The sequence below is a fragment of the Sphaerodactylus townsendi genome, linkage group LG05, assembly GCF_021028975.2.
Source record: "Sphaerodactylus townsendi isolate TG3544 linkage group LG05, MPM_Stown_v2.3, whole genome shotgun sequence".
NCBI lineage: Eukaryota > Metazoa > Chordata > Lepidosauria > Squamata > Sphaerodactylidae > Sphaerodactylus > Sphaerodactylus townsendi.
This window is the reverse complement of record NC_059429.1, coordinates 138,576,758-138,589,154: the sequence shown is the minus strand read 5'-3', so window position 1 is coordinate 138,589,154 and position 12,397 is coordinate 138,576,758.

Below are 12,397 nucleotides of genomic sequence, written 5' to 3'. Positions count from 1 at the left end.
CTGCCGGGTCGCTCCCTCGGGGCCCCTGTGGTCACTTTGCTTTGCCGGGAAGGCTCAATTGCGTGTCAAGAGAAACACTTTGAAATAAGCCCGGGGGGGGGGTCAAATGTGGGCGCAGCTCCCCCAGCCCTGGGACTTGGAAGGGACCCTCCTGGTCCTCCCGTGGCGCAAAGCGGGGGTGGGGTGAGGGTGCGCTCTCCTCCCTGGCCAGTCTGATGTGGGCTCAGTGATGTGCTCCCATGCTGGGCATTTTCAGGGCTGGAGCCTTTTTTTTTTTTTTTTTTTAAGGATTGCTTTGAAATTTAGGGACCGGGGCAAAAATCCAGGCTCTTTTGAAATAGCGCAGCCCTCAATCTGTGATCCCCAAAGGACCTTGTGAGATTTGGAAGTGGGGAGGAATGGAGGCTTGGAGGAGTTCTTGGTTCCCGCTTCTCCACTCGAGGCAGGGGCGTAACGAGGCAGGGGCAAAACCTGAGTTGGATGCCGCCCCCCCGCCCCCCCCCCCCATGGGCGGCCACTCCACCACGACAGTGCCCCATCCCCCATTCTTTGCTAAGGAGATGGGGGCTACCCTTTTGAGGGTCCATCACTTTGGACCCCCTGAACCAAACTCCACCAAACTTGGGGGGTGCCATCATGACAGTCTCCAGATGATACCCTGAAATTTTGGTGCTGATATGTCCAAAAGTGCACCCCCTGCAGGAACATCCCAGAAATTTGCCCAAGAATCTTTGTTCTGCATTGAGTTTTCTGTATTGCTGTCAATGGGGGTTGCAGGCGGGGGGGGGGCACATTTCTGAAGGCACAGTCTCAAAACTTTCATGGTCTCATCAGGAGACTGCCCCAGGTTTGGTGCAGTTTGGTTCAGGGGGGCCAAAGTTATGGACCCTCAAAACTGTAGCCCCCATCTCCTATTAGCTCCCATTGGAAACAATGGGGGATGGGGCACCCCCTTTGGGAGTCCATAACTTTGGCCCCCCTGAACCAAACCTCACCAAACTTGGGGGGTAGCATAAGGACAGTCTCCTGATGATACGCTGAAATGTTGGTGCCGCTAGCCTAAAAACTACGCCCCCTGCAGGCCAAAAATGGGAAACCACTACAAATACCCACAAACAAACCTTGCATTTTGATGCCCCCGACAAGGTGGTGCCCCCGACAAGGCACTACGCCCCTGACTCGAGGCAGTCTTGTGATCCTTCCGCACACAAAGGCTTTCCAGAGCTGCAGCCCAGAGCCCAGCTGGGAGTCTTTGGGGTGCAGCGATGAGCATCTTGTAATAAAATGCTGGGGGGGGGGGGAGGCGGCCCCTACTCTTGGCCTACTTTCCCCTCCTTTCATTTGCCCCTTGGGGGTGGTTGGTCCAGAGGGGTCCAGGAAGAATCCACAGGCCCAGCTGGACAGGCTTGTGAGATACAATAAGAGGGGTGTTTTTAAAGCAGGGGGGAGCTTTGAGTTTGAGGAAGGCAGTGGGGAGGGGGTTTCTTTTCCTTCATAGGAGGGGAAGGGGCGGGAGGTTTGGACTGGAGAAACTGGCTGGTGTAGTGGCTAAGAGCAGGTGCACTCTGATCTGGAGGAACCAGGTTTGATTCCCCGCTCTGCCGCCTGAGCTGTGGAGGCTTATCTGGGGAATTCAGATTAGCCTGTGCACTCCCACATACGCCAGCTGGGTGACCTTGGGCTAGTCACAGCTTCTCGGAGCTCTCTCAGCCCCACCCACCTCACAGGGTGTTTGTTGTGAGGGGGGAAGGGCAAGGAGATTGTCAGCCCCTTTGAGTCTCCTGCAGGAGAGAAAGGGGGGATATCAATCCAAACTCTTCTTCTTCTTCTCTCTCACACCCAGAATAAGTGCATTTGAAGTAACAGCCCACCCAAACACCCAAAGCTCCAGCTGGCGGCTCTTTCTGTGCGCGCCTCCTGCCGAGTGTGGTAGGCCGGGCCCTGAGCTGCCCTTAGTGGTTGTGGGGCGGCCCAGCCTGTCTTGCCCTGAAGGGCATAGAGGAAACCCCAAGTGAGTCACTCCAGCCTGCTATTTTGAGTTGGGAAGCCTTTCATCTCTCTGGCCAGAGCCTCTCCCTGCTTGCGGAGGGGGGGGGGCTTTCCCTCCAGCTGCCTGGTTTGCAGCTGGCTCGCCTCTGTGATGGCACCTTGCCCCGTGGCAGAGACATCGCTGTCGGTGGTTTGTCTCAGGCCACCCAAAAATCCTAAGTCTGGTGATGATCACCAGATTTTAGGGCGGTGGCCCGATGTTCAAAGCTGCTAGAATATTCGGCATCTCTTCCGTAAGTAATTGCAGGAGCAAGAGAGTGGCACCATTTGGTAGCTGAACGTCAATGCCGGGCAGCTGGGCAGTTGATTGGCTGATGGAGGGTGACCTTCAATGCTGCATATTAAGGTGTAGCTGTTTCCGTGGTCCTTAACTCTCCCTTGTCCCTCTCCCTTTTGCTCCTTGTCCTGCATGATTTTCTGCTGTGCTGCGTGGCTGTATTTTGTCCTTATTTGTGTCAGCTTGCTTGCCTGCCAGTGCTTCGTAGCACATGATTAGTTTGTCTTCCTCTTCTTGTAAATATATTTTTGTAGCCTGAGGTTTTTATAATTAGAACTTTATTAAAACTCCCTTTTATATCACTCTGCTGTGTTTTCTATGCTAAGGAACTGGGTAGTTTCAGTTCTTCTGTCGGAAGTCTGGTCCAAACCATTTCTAGAGGCTCCAAGTGAGAAGGCCAGCGGAAGGGCTCATGAGCTTCCTTTGATGGAAACTGGGTCTGGAGCAACAGAAAACAACTCTGCAGCATCCTGACTGGGACAGCCATGGAAGCACTTGTGCTATTTGCTGGGGGCACACCTCTCTGGGCCAGCAGGAGTGTTGTCGAGGGGTGTCCTCTCTGATCTGTCAAGCTCAGCCCTGGTTCCATCAAAACACCTTCCTCCTCCTCCTTTTCTTACTCCTTCTCCTTTTTCTCCTCCTCCTTCTCCTCTTCCTTCTCTTCCTTCTTCTTCTCCTCCTTCTTCTCCTCCTCCTTATCCTTCCCCTCCTTCTCTTCCTTCTTCTTCTTCTCCTTCTCTTCCTCCTTCTCCTTCTCTTCCTTCTCCTCCTCCTTCTCTTCCTTCTACTCCTTCTCTTCCTTCTACTTCTCCTCCTCTTCCTTCTCCTCCTTCTTCTCCTTATTCTTCTCCTCCTCCTTCTCCATCTCTTCCTCCTTCTTCTCCTTCTCTTCCTTCTCCTCCTCCTCCTCCTTCTTCTTTTCCTTCTTCTTCCCCTCCTCCTCCTTCTCCTTCTTCTAGGGCTATATCCCCCTTGAGGGAGCTGGCACTGACATTTTCTTGGCCAAATAGCTCGGTTTGGGACATTTTCAGGGGTAAGGTTGACAGCATGCGTGTCCATCAGCAGTGCTGTCCATCCGTCGTTTCTTAGGTCTTCCACGTGGGTGGTGGCTTCCAGGGCCATCTTTCCATCAGACTTCTCCTCCTGGTGCACCGTGTGCGTGTTCCACGGGAGCCACCTTTCCCTCGTGGTCTTTGTTGTTGGTGTGATTCCAAGTCGTATGACTTCGTTTGTGACGGGATCGATTGGGGAGAGTCGGGCCAGGCATCCACCAGAGCATCTTCATTTCCATCACAGCCATCAAAGGACCAACCTTGCCTAATTTATGGGAGAGGTTTAGAAGTTTGCAGAGTGCATCGTCATGAAGATGCCCGCCTCCTCCCCTCCCCCAGTCCAGTAGCTGCGGAGTGCCCAAGTCTGTTGGTGGTTGGAGGGGTGGTCTTGGTGAGCGCTGAGAATCCGAAGACCGGCCAGACAGAGCACAGATTATGGTGTGGTTGGGAGAGAGGGAGGGCCCAGGGCAGAGGCCCCCAACTACTTGGAACCTACAGGCCCCTTTTGAATTCTGGTGCAGTGCGGTGGGCGCCCCAAGAGACGCAGCCACCACAGACCGGCCGGTGCCCCTTCCCATCAGTTGCACTGGGAAGTTGCTTCACGGAGGTTTGTACTGTGCTGGTAGCTGCAGTCAGTCACATTTTTAAAAATCCAAAGTGCCAACCAGTTCTCCTGCGGCCAATCAAGAGTCCTGCTGGGCCAAATCCCCACCTGGTTCCACCCGTGTCCAGAAAACTCTTGGTGGACAGCAGAAAGAAGAGTTGGATTTGTATCCCCCCTTTCTCAAAGGGACATGCAGTCTCCTTTCCCTCCCCCCCCCTCCCCCGCCACAACAAACACCCTGTAAGGTGAGTGGGGCAGAGAGATCTCCGAAGAACTTGGAATAGCCCAAGGTCACCCAGCTGGCGTGTGTTGGAGTGCACAAACTGATCTGGTTCCCCAGATCAGCCTCCACAGCTCAAGTGGCAGAGCGGGGAATCAAACCCAGTTCCCCAGATCAGAGTGCACCTGCTCTTAACCATGACGCCGTGTTGGTTGACGGGGCCCTGGAAGCCACAGGCTGAAGATGCCTGCCTGAGGGGGGAGGTGTTTGGAACTGCCTTGGCCCCCTCAGCCCCAGTGAAGCCCCAGACAAGGCAAGACAGTTTCCAGGGGTTGGCTGCTTGGAGTTGTGAAATTCCTGCCCATCTGGGGGTGGAGCCTAAAGAGGGTGGGGTTTGGGGGAGGGGCTACCTCAGCAGGGTCTGTCCTCCAAAGCAGCTCTTTTGTGCAGGGGAAGTGGACGTGGGTTGTAACTTAAGAACATAAGAACAAGCCAGCTGGATCAGACCAAAGTTCATCTAGTCCAGGTCTCTGCTACTCGCAGTGGCCCACCAGGTGCCTTCGGGAGCTCACATGCAGGAGGTGAAAGCAATGGCCTTCTGCTGCTGCTGCTCCCGATCACCTGGTCTGTAAAGGCATTTGCAATCTCAGATCAAGGAGGATCAAGATTGGTAGCCATAGATCAACTTCTCCTCCATAAATCTGTCCAAGCCCCTTTTAAAGCTATCCAGGTGAGTGGCCATCACCACCTCCTGGGGCAGCATATTCCAAACACCAATCACACGTTGCGTGAAGAAGTGTTTCCTTTCATTAGTCCTAATTCTTCCCCCCCCCCCAGCATTTTCAATGAATGCCCCCTAGTTCTAGTATTGTGAGAAAGAGAGAAAAATGTCTCTCTGTCAACATTTTCTACCCCATGCATCATTTTATAGACTTCAATCATATCCCCCCTCAGACATCTCCTCTCCAAACTAAAGAGTCCCAAACGCTGCAGCCTCTCCTCATAGGGAAGGTGCTCCAGTCCCTCAATCATCCTCGTTGCCCTTCTCTCTGCACTTTTTCTATCTCTTCGATATCCTTTTTGAGATGTGGCGACCAGAACTGGACACGGTACACCAAGTGCAGTCGCGCACCACGGCTTTATATAAGGGCATGACAATCTTTGCAGTTTTATTCTCAATTCCTTTCCTAATTATCCCCAGCATAGAGTTTGCCTTTTTCACAGCTGCCATGCATTGAGTTGACATTCCCATGGAACTATCAACTAAGACGCCCAAATCCCTTTCCTGGTCTGTGACTGATAGCACTGACCCCTGTAGCGTGTATGTGAAGTTTGGATTTTTTGCCCCTATGTGCATCCCTTTGCATCCAGGGACCTCCGAGCCCCACCTGGTGACGGGCATTCCCCTTCCCCCCCCCCCCCCAGCCAGACGTATTGTCCTGGCAATTTGGGAGGGAGGGAGGGGGAGCTCGCTGCTCGGCCTGAAGGGGTCTGACCCCTGGCTCCTCTCTCTGCTGAGAGACTGGCGTCTGGCTGGGCTGACGTGCCCCCACAGCCACCGCCTGCCTAGGAGAGCCCTTCTGGGGAGGAGGGGGGCGACGTTGCCCTGGTCCCAGCTGGCACCACGGAGGCGCTTAGCCCTGCAAGCTGCTTTCACAGCTGGGATGGGATTCCAGAGGAGGGCCCCACATTCCAGAGGGACTCAAGAGGCGGAGCAAATTCCAGGGCCGGGTTGCAAGCGCCAGCAGTCTGGGGCTCTGGCCCGCGGAGGCCCAGGGGGAGGGGGGCTCTTTGCAGCCGGGAGCAGGAGGAAGGGGGTCTTTTGGGTGAGGAGGGGGATGACTGCTCCCCGCCCCCCAGGATGTACTCCTGGCCTGACCCACGGAGCCCCAGATGGCAGTGGGCCCCTGTCCTGCCACTGCTGCAGTTCTGCCGGATTCGATCAGTGGCCCAGTTGGTCCCGCAGCCTGTTTCGACCGTGGCCTTTTCTCTCAGCAGCTCCAGACCCCTTTTTTGCTGCAACTTCATCCTCATCTTCTAAGGGTTGATGCGGGGGGGGGGGGGGATCCACCCTTCCGGTCCTCATCCACCTGGCCCTGGCTGTTCCTGGAAGGCAGAGTGCAGGCGGGGGGTGGTGGGTGGTGGTGGAGGGGGCTCGGCCATTCCAGCTGTGGCTTCCCAACTCCAAGCACGATGTAGAGATGCAGCATGTGGAACATCAGTCAAGAATGTGGGCTGCTCACTCCCAGTCAGCCCGACCTACCCTACAGTGCTGTTGTGAAGATGGAAACAGGGTAGGTAGAAGCACAGCAGCTGCCCCTGTGGGCGGCGTGATGGGAGGGCCTCAGTGGCTGACTGCCGTGAATGGGTCTCAGTTGTGCTCCGAGTCCATCCAGGCTAGTGGCTGTCCGGAGTCTCCAGCCAAAGTAATCAATCAATCAATATCAATAAGACTTTATTGGCATACGGAACATACAGGTTAAATACAGTTAAAATTATAAGGTAAAAAGTTCACATTTGATCAGAAGTTCAGTTTGCAAACTTCAGCCAGGAACTTTGCCACTGTGAGACAACAGTTAAAATCATTACAGTTTAAAAGCATATTTACTTTATCTAGCTCTGTAAGGGTTTTTCATAGAGTCAATAACCTGCGATAATAAGCTGGATCTTAGATTCTGGTAAAATGGGCAGTGGAGGAGAATGTGCGGAGTGAAATCCAACTGACCTGGACTGCAGGGGCAAAGCCTCTTATCACTCGGTAGATCCTTGAGTCTATGGAGCAGGGATGGCATAATGTTAAATCTAGCCAGCATGTAGGCTCTCCTATATATAGGGTTGGTAAACGCTGCAATATAGTAGGCCGGGTTTCCCTGCACAAATGGAATTGCCGCGTTCGTTGGCGAGCAGGATTTGTTGGCCAAGCTCTGCAATTGTTGGTAATCCATTGCTAGTAGCCGCTCTTTGATGAGGAAGAAGAAGAGTTTGGATTTATATCCCCCCCTTTCTCTCCTGCAGGAGACTCAAAGGGGCTGACAATCTCCTTGCCCTTCCCCCCTCACAACAAACACCCTGTGAGGTAGGTGGGGCTGAGAGAGCTCCGAGAAGCTGTGACTAGCCCCAGGTCACCCAGCTGGCGTGTGTGGGAGTGCCCAGGCTAGTCTGAATTCCCCAGATAAGCCTCCACAGCTCAAGCGGCAGAGCTGGGAATCAAGTCCTGTTCCTCCAGATTAGATACATGAGCTCTTAACCTCCTACGCCACTGCTGCTCCTGAGGCAAATATCTCAGTGAGGGTTAGCATGTTCAAGGAGTCACTATCATAACCCAATTCCCCAATCTTTGCTAAGGCTGTTGCGCACCATTTAGAGTGATGGAGTTTCTCTCAAGGTGAGTTGGGTCAGTGAGTTTTCGGAGCTTTGGTGGTGGATACGCAGCCAAAATTTTATGATGTTTAGCCAGATAGTGGCCTGTATGGAGTATTGGCCAGATTCTAGACATAGAACTGCATATGGGACCCAGTTTGGCACGCCAAATAATTTATGCAGAACTTTAGAATGGGATGATCTAATGGCACTGTTGCTGGGTGTTAGCCAAATGGGAGCTCCGTGAAGCAGTTGTGCTCTCGCCCTTGCTTTGAAAACTTGCAGGGCTGGGGGGATATAGTGGTTGCCCCTGGACTGCTAGAACCTCCTAGTGCCGTGGTGGCGAACCTTTGGCACTCCAGATGTTATGGACTACAATTCCCATCAGGCCCTGCCAGCATGGCCAATTGGCCATGCTGGCAGGGCCTGATGGGAATTGTAGTCCATAACATCTGGAGTGCCAAAGGTTCGCCACCACTGTCCTAGTGGCATTGACATTTGATTGGGCCCGAGCTAATATATATTTTTGATCCAGCCAAAGTCTTCCATGTCACCTGCCTGGTCCTTTTTGGAACTGCCTGCTCCTTTTCAGCTGGAGATGCCGGGAACTGAGGCTGGGACCTTCTCTCCCACGGAGCCACAGCCCTTCACAAACTTCTCCCAGCTCCATCCAGGGCCCCAACAGCCCCCAGGGATCAGAGCACGTCGTCTCTCACCTGCTTTTCCCGGGCCCTTCTCTGGCCTGGCACAGTGGAGAGAGGAGGGGACACCTGGCCGACACACCTTCCCGCCCTGGAGGGGAGCCTGGCTCTTTGGCCCCGTGGCCACGTTGTGGTTTCCAAGGCTGGTAGAGGAGAGTTCTTGCAGAGCCCTTGAGTGCTTCGGTAACACTGCCTTGAAGGATGGGAGTGCTGTTCGGTGAATATCTTCCTGGCCTTCTAGATCTCCCACCCCTCGCTTGAGAGACCCCTCCTCACCTCCTGAGCATGCCGGGGTCTCAGTCCATCCCCTGAGGGGTGGGGCCCCCTGAAGCCTCGTGTCCTGGAACGCCAGCCTCCTGCCCAGGGAAGGGAAAGGGTGCCGCTCGGCACATCTCCGGAGGGCTCCCCCACGGGCATCTCTGCGCTCAAAGGATCCCACTGATGCTGAAACATGTGATGTTTTGTGCAGCAAGATCAACAGCCCTCATGCTCCCGCTGGCTCTCAAAGTTTAAACAAACAGAATTTGAAAGGTTTTCCATAAACAACCCAAGTTTCTAAGTAGCAGGAAGGGATGTCACCGCCCTGGATTTGTTGCTCCGTTCCTGAATTCGTCTCGGGGTCAGCTGCTGCGCGCTTCCTCCCCTCTGCTAAAATTGGTCCCCCTTTTCACAGGAAAACAGGGCCCTGCCTTTGCTCTTTGCAGGCCGAGCTGCGGCTTGGGATGAGCTGCAGGGGACCAGACGGGGCGGCTGCTGAGAAGCTCCAAGTCCCTCCATAACAAGGTCATTCGGCTCCAATCTTCGCAGGCAACACTGCTGGGCCAGCTCATATCATGACAAGTCGCTTGGATCCATACATGCAGGGGACGTGGGGGGCTGACACCTGAGGGTGCAGAACAGAGCTAGAGTAGACAATACTGGGCTTGATACTGGAGCAGCAGTGGCGTAGTGGCTAAGAGCAGGTGCACTATGATCTGGAGGAACCGGGTTTGATTTCCCCGTTCTGCCGCTTGAATTGTGGAGGCTTCTCTGGGGAATTCAGATTAGCCTGTGCACTCCCACACACGCCAGCTGGGTGATCTTGGGCTAGTCACAGCTTCTCGGACCTCTCTCAGCCACACCCACCTCACAGGGTGTTTGTTGTGACGGGGGAAGGGCAAGGAGATTGTAAGCCCCTTTGAGTCTCCTGCAGGAGAGAAAGGAGGGATATAAATCCAAACTCCTCTTCTTCTTCTCTTCTTGATGGGCCAAGAATCTGATCGTTGTAAGGCACCTTTCTGGATCCTGTGGGCAATTGTGAGCTAGCAAGGGAAGGTGGGTAGTTTGGTCCATAGCCCCCCCCCCCCCCCAAAAATAGAGATGTTTCCAGCTGTACTTGGGAGTTTTGCCATTATTGGGGGGCAGAGACCCTCTGAGGCCAAGGATCTTCAGAGCTCAGGATCCTCTGAAGATGCCAGCCACAGATGCAGGCGAAATGTCAGGAGAGAATGCTGCTAGAACACGGCCATACAGCCTGGAAACCACACAGCACCCATGTGTTTTATATTGTGTGTCTGACTGGTTACCTTTTCTAATTACACTGTTTTATGTTGTGTGATCTGCCTCAGTGAGAAAGGCAGCCTATAAAGGGCATCAATCAACCAACAATCCAATGTGTTTCTTGGATAAATTTTCCACGTGGATCGATGGTGGGACCTTCAGAATTCAACGCAGGCCCCGTGCAGCTGAACCGGGGACCCTCAGGGTCAGCGTGTGCCTGTAGCCAGAGCCCCTCTGCTCCAGCCTGATGCAGACGGTTCCTTGGAACGGTCCTCCTTCTTGGTCTGAAACAGGTTTAGCTTCACTGGGCCAGGATTAGCCCCTGCATGCGTCACTGACAAAGAGCACGCAAGACAAAATTCGAGGGTGTTGTGGGTTTTCTGGGTTGTATGGCCGTGTTCCAGTAGCATTTTCTCTTGACGTTTCACCAGCCACAGATGCAGGCAAAACTGTCAGAACACGTGTTTAGATGAGCAAAATCTAAATGACAGCTGGACCCTCCTTCTAGCAGGTGCCGTGTGCCGATTAGGACTGAGTGCATGGCTTGTATTGTGTGCAAAACCTGATAAGGTGAGGGCATCTGATTGGTACCACTTTTGTATATAGATAGCACAGACAGCAGAGTGATGTGTGCCTGAAAACACCTGTGGTCTGGCGAAGCACTTTGTCAGTAGATAGCAATAAATAGAATTGCACTGGTGACTGTGTATCTGTCAGTTCTTGTGTACATTGCGTCCTGCAAGGTGGTCTACTCCGAGCAAATCCGCTGCTTCAACAGGTTATGGGCCCAGATTCTGCCTTTACTCGTGAGTTACTGTTTGTGTTGCTGTGTGCTAAACAGTTTACGGCTGCACCATGGCTGCGTCTTTTGCTGGCTTGCCTTTTGAGCAGCTAACAGAGCATAATGATGTGACCTGGTGCTTGAAGATGAAGGCTTATCTTCTGCTACTGGAAAATGCTACTGGAACACAGCCATACAACCCAAAAAACTCACAACACCCTAATGAATCCAACCATGAAAGCCTTTGACAACACAAGACAAAATTCCTTTGGAATTAAAAAAAGATGTGAGGATTTCCCCTTTGGACATCTGTGCGTAAGGAATGGTGCTGTAGAGCTCCACAGCTCACCCTTTGGCCCTTGCAGCCGTCCAGTGGGGCCACCAGAGGGATGGCCCAATTGGCTCGGTCTTCCTAGGCCAGGCCAGATTCCAACCCCCCCCCCTCCCCACCCTGCCACTGCATGTCACACCAGAGGCCAGCGAGAGGCCTTTTTCTCGGGCTCCGTAGGAAATGAGTTGGGGGCTCCAGGGCGCCTTAGAAGAGAGGACGTGCTGAACATCACACCAGAGGTGGGGAGGAGGCAGGAAACGAGAGCTCTTGGAGGAAGCAGCTTTGATTGGGGGCTCCAGCAGAGTTGCCTCCTGGAGAGAAGAAAGCGGCCGGCTCTGTAAACAGGGATGCTGCAGGCGGACAGCCTGGTGGGAACCAGCCGAGCGGACGAGGGCAGAGCTGGGCAGCTCCACCTTCGGGAAGGGAAGCTGTGGCCCTGGAGCGGGGGGGGGGGATGGAGGGGATGCCCTCCCCCCTTCCTGGCCCCCTCTCACCTAAGCTCAAGCCAAGCACGGGTGGTGTGGCCACTGCTCCAAATGAACCCTCGCAGAAAGAAGGAGCCACTTGGGCTCAGCCCAGACCTCCGCGTGCTCAGCCCTGCTTCTGGGCAAATTCAAAGTCTCCCCGCGAAGCTCTTTTGAAGGCCGGTGAGGCGCCAGGCCATGTTCTCCCCCTCCTAAAAGTTGCCATTTTTAAGGTCAAATTTGTTCTTTTGTGCACAGACTGCCCTGTTTGCTCTCTGGAAAAAAAATAGAAGGCCTTCTTGGTTGTATACATCACATTGGACGGTGAGCATCACACAGTCTGCGTCTTGTGCCAATAATGTGCCCAGCCTGTCTGACTAGGTCAAATAGTCCGACTTCTACACAAAAGAATAAACAGATGCAAAGGGCAAATCCAAATGGCAACTTGGATTGCTCTGTCTGTCCCTATGGTCACCACTGATAAATTTCTCCGTGATGAATCTGTTGAATCCCTCTTTGATTGTATGGACTTACACTGCCTAACCCAGACCTGGGCATTATACGGCCCGCGGGCCACATCCGGCCTGCCGGATGATCCTGACTGGCCCCTCTGCCGTGCTGGGGAGCGAGGCGCCTTTGAAAGCCCCACAGAAGCCGGTTGCCTTGGCTGCCGGCTTCTGCGGAGTTTTCAAAAGCGCCTCGCCCCACTGCCTTTTGGCCCAGCCATCCACCATATTTTCTGTTTCTTATGCGGCCCCACGGAAAAAATAATTGCCCACCCCTGGGCAATTGCCCACCCCTTGAGCCCCAGTGAGAAAAGCAGAGAAATAAAGCTGAATTCATACATAAAAATGTCAACAAATAAGTGTCATGCATCTGCCCAAGTGGGCATGAGGCCAAAACAGAACAGTTAAAGGTGCCACCAGAGTCCCTATTTCCCCCGAGCTGGAAGCCCCCAGACCCTAAGCAGCAAAGGTCTCCTCCCGCTACACCCCCCCCCCCGCCTCCCTCATTTCAAC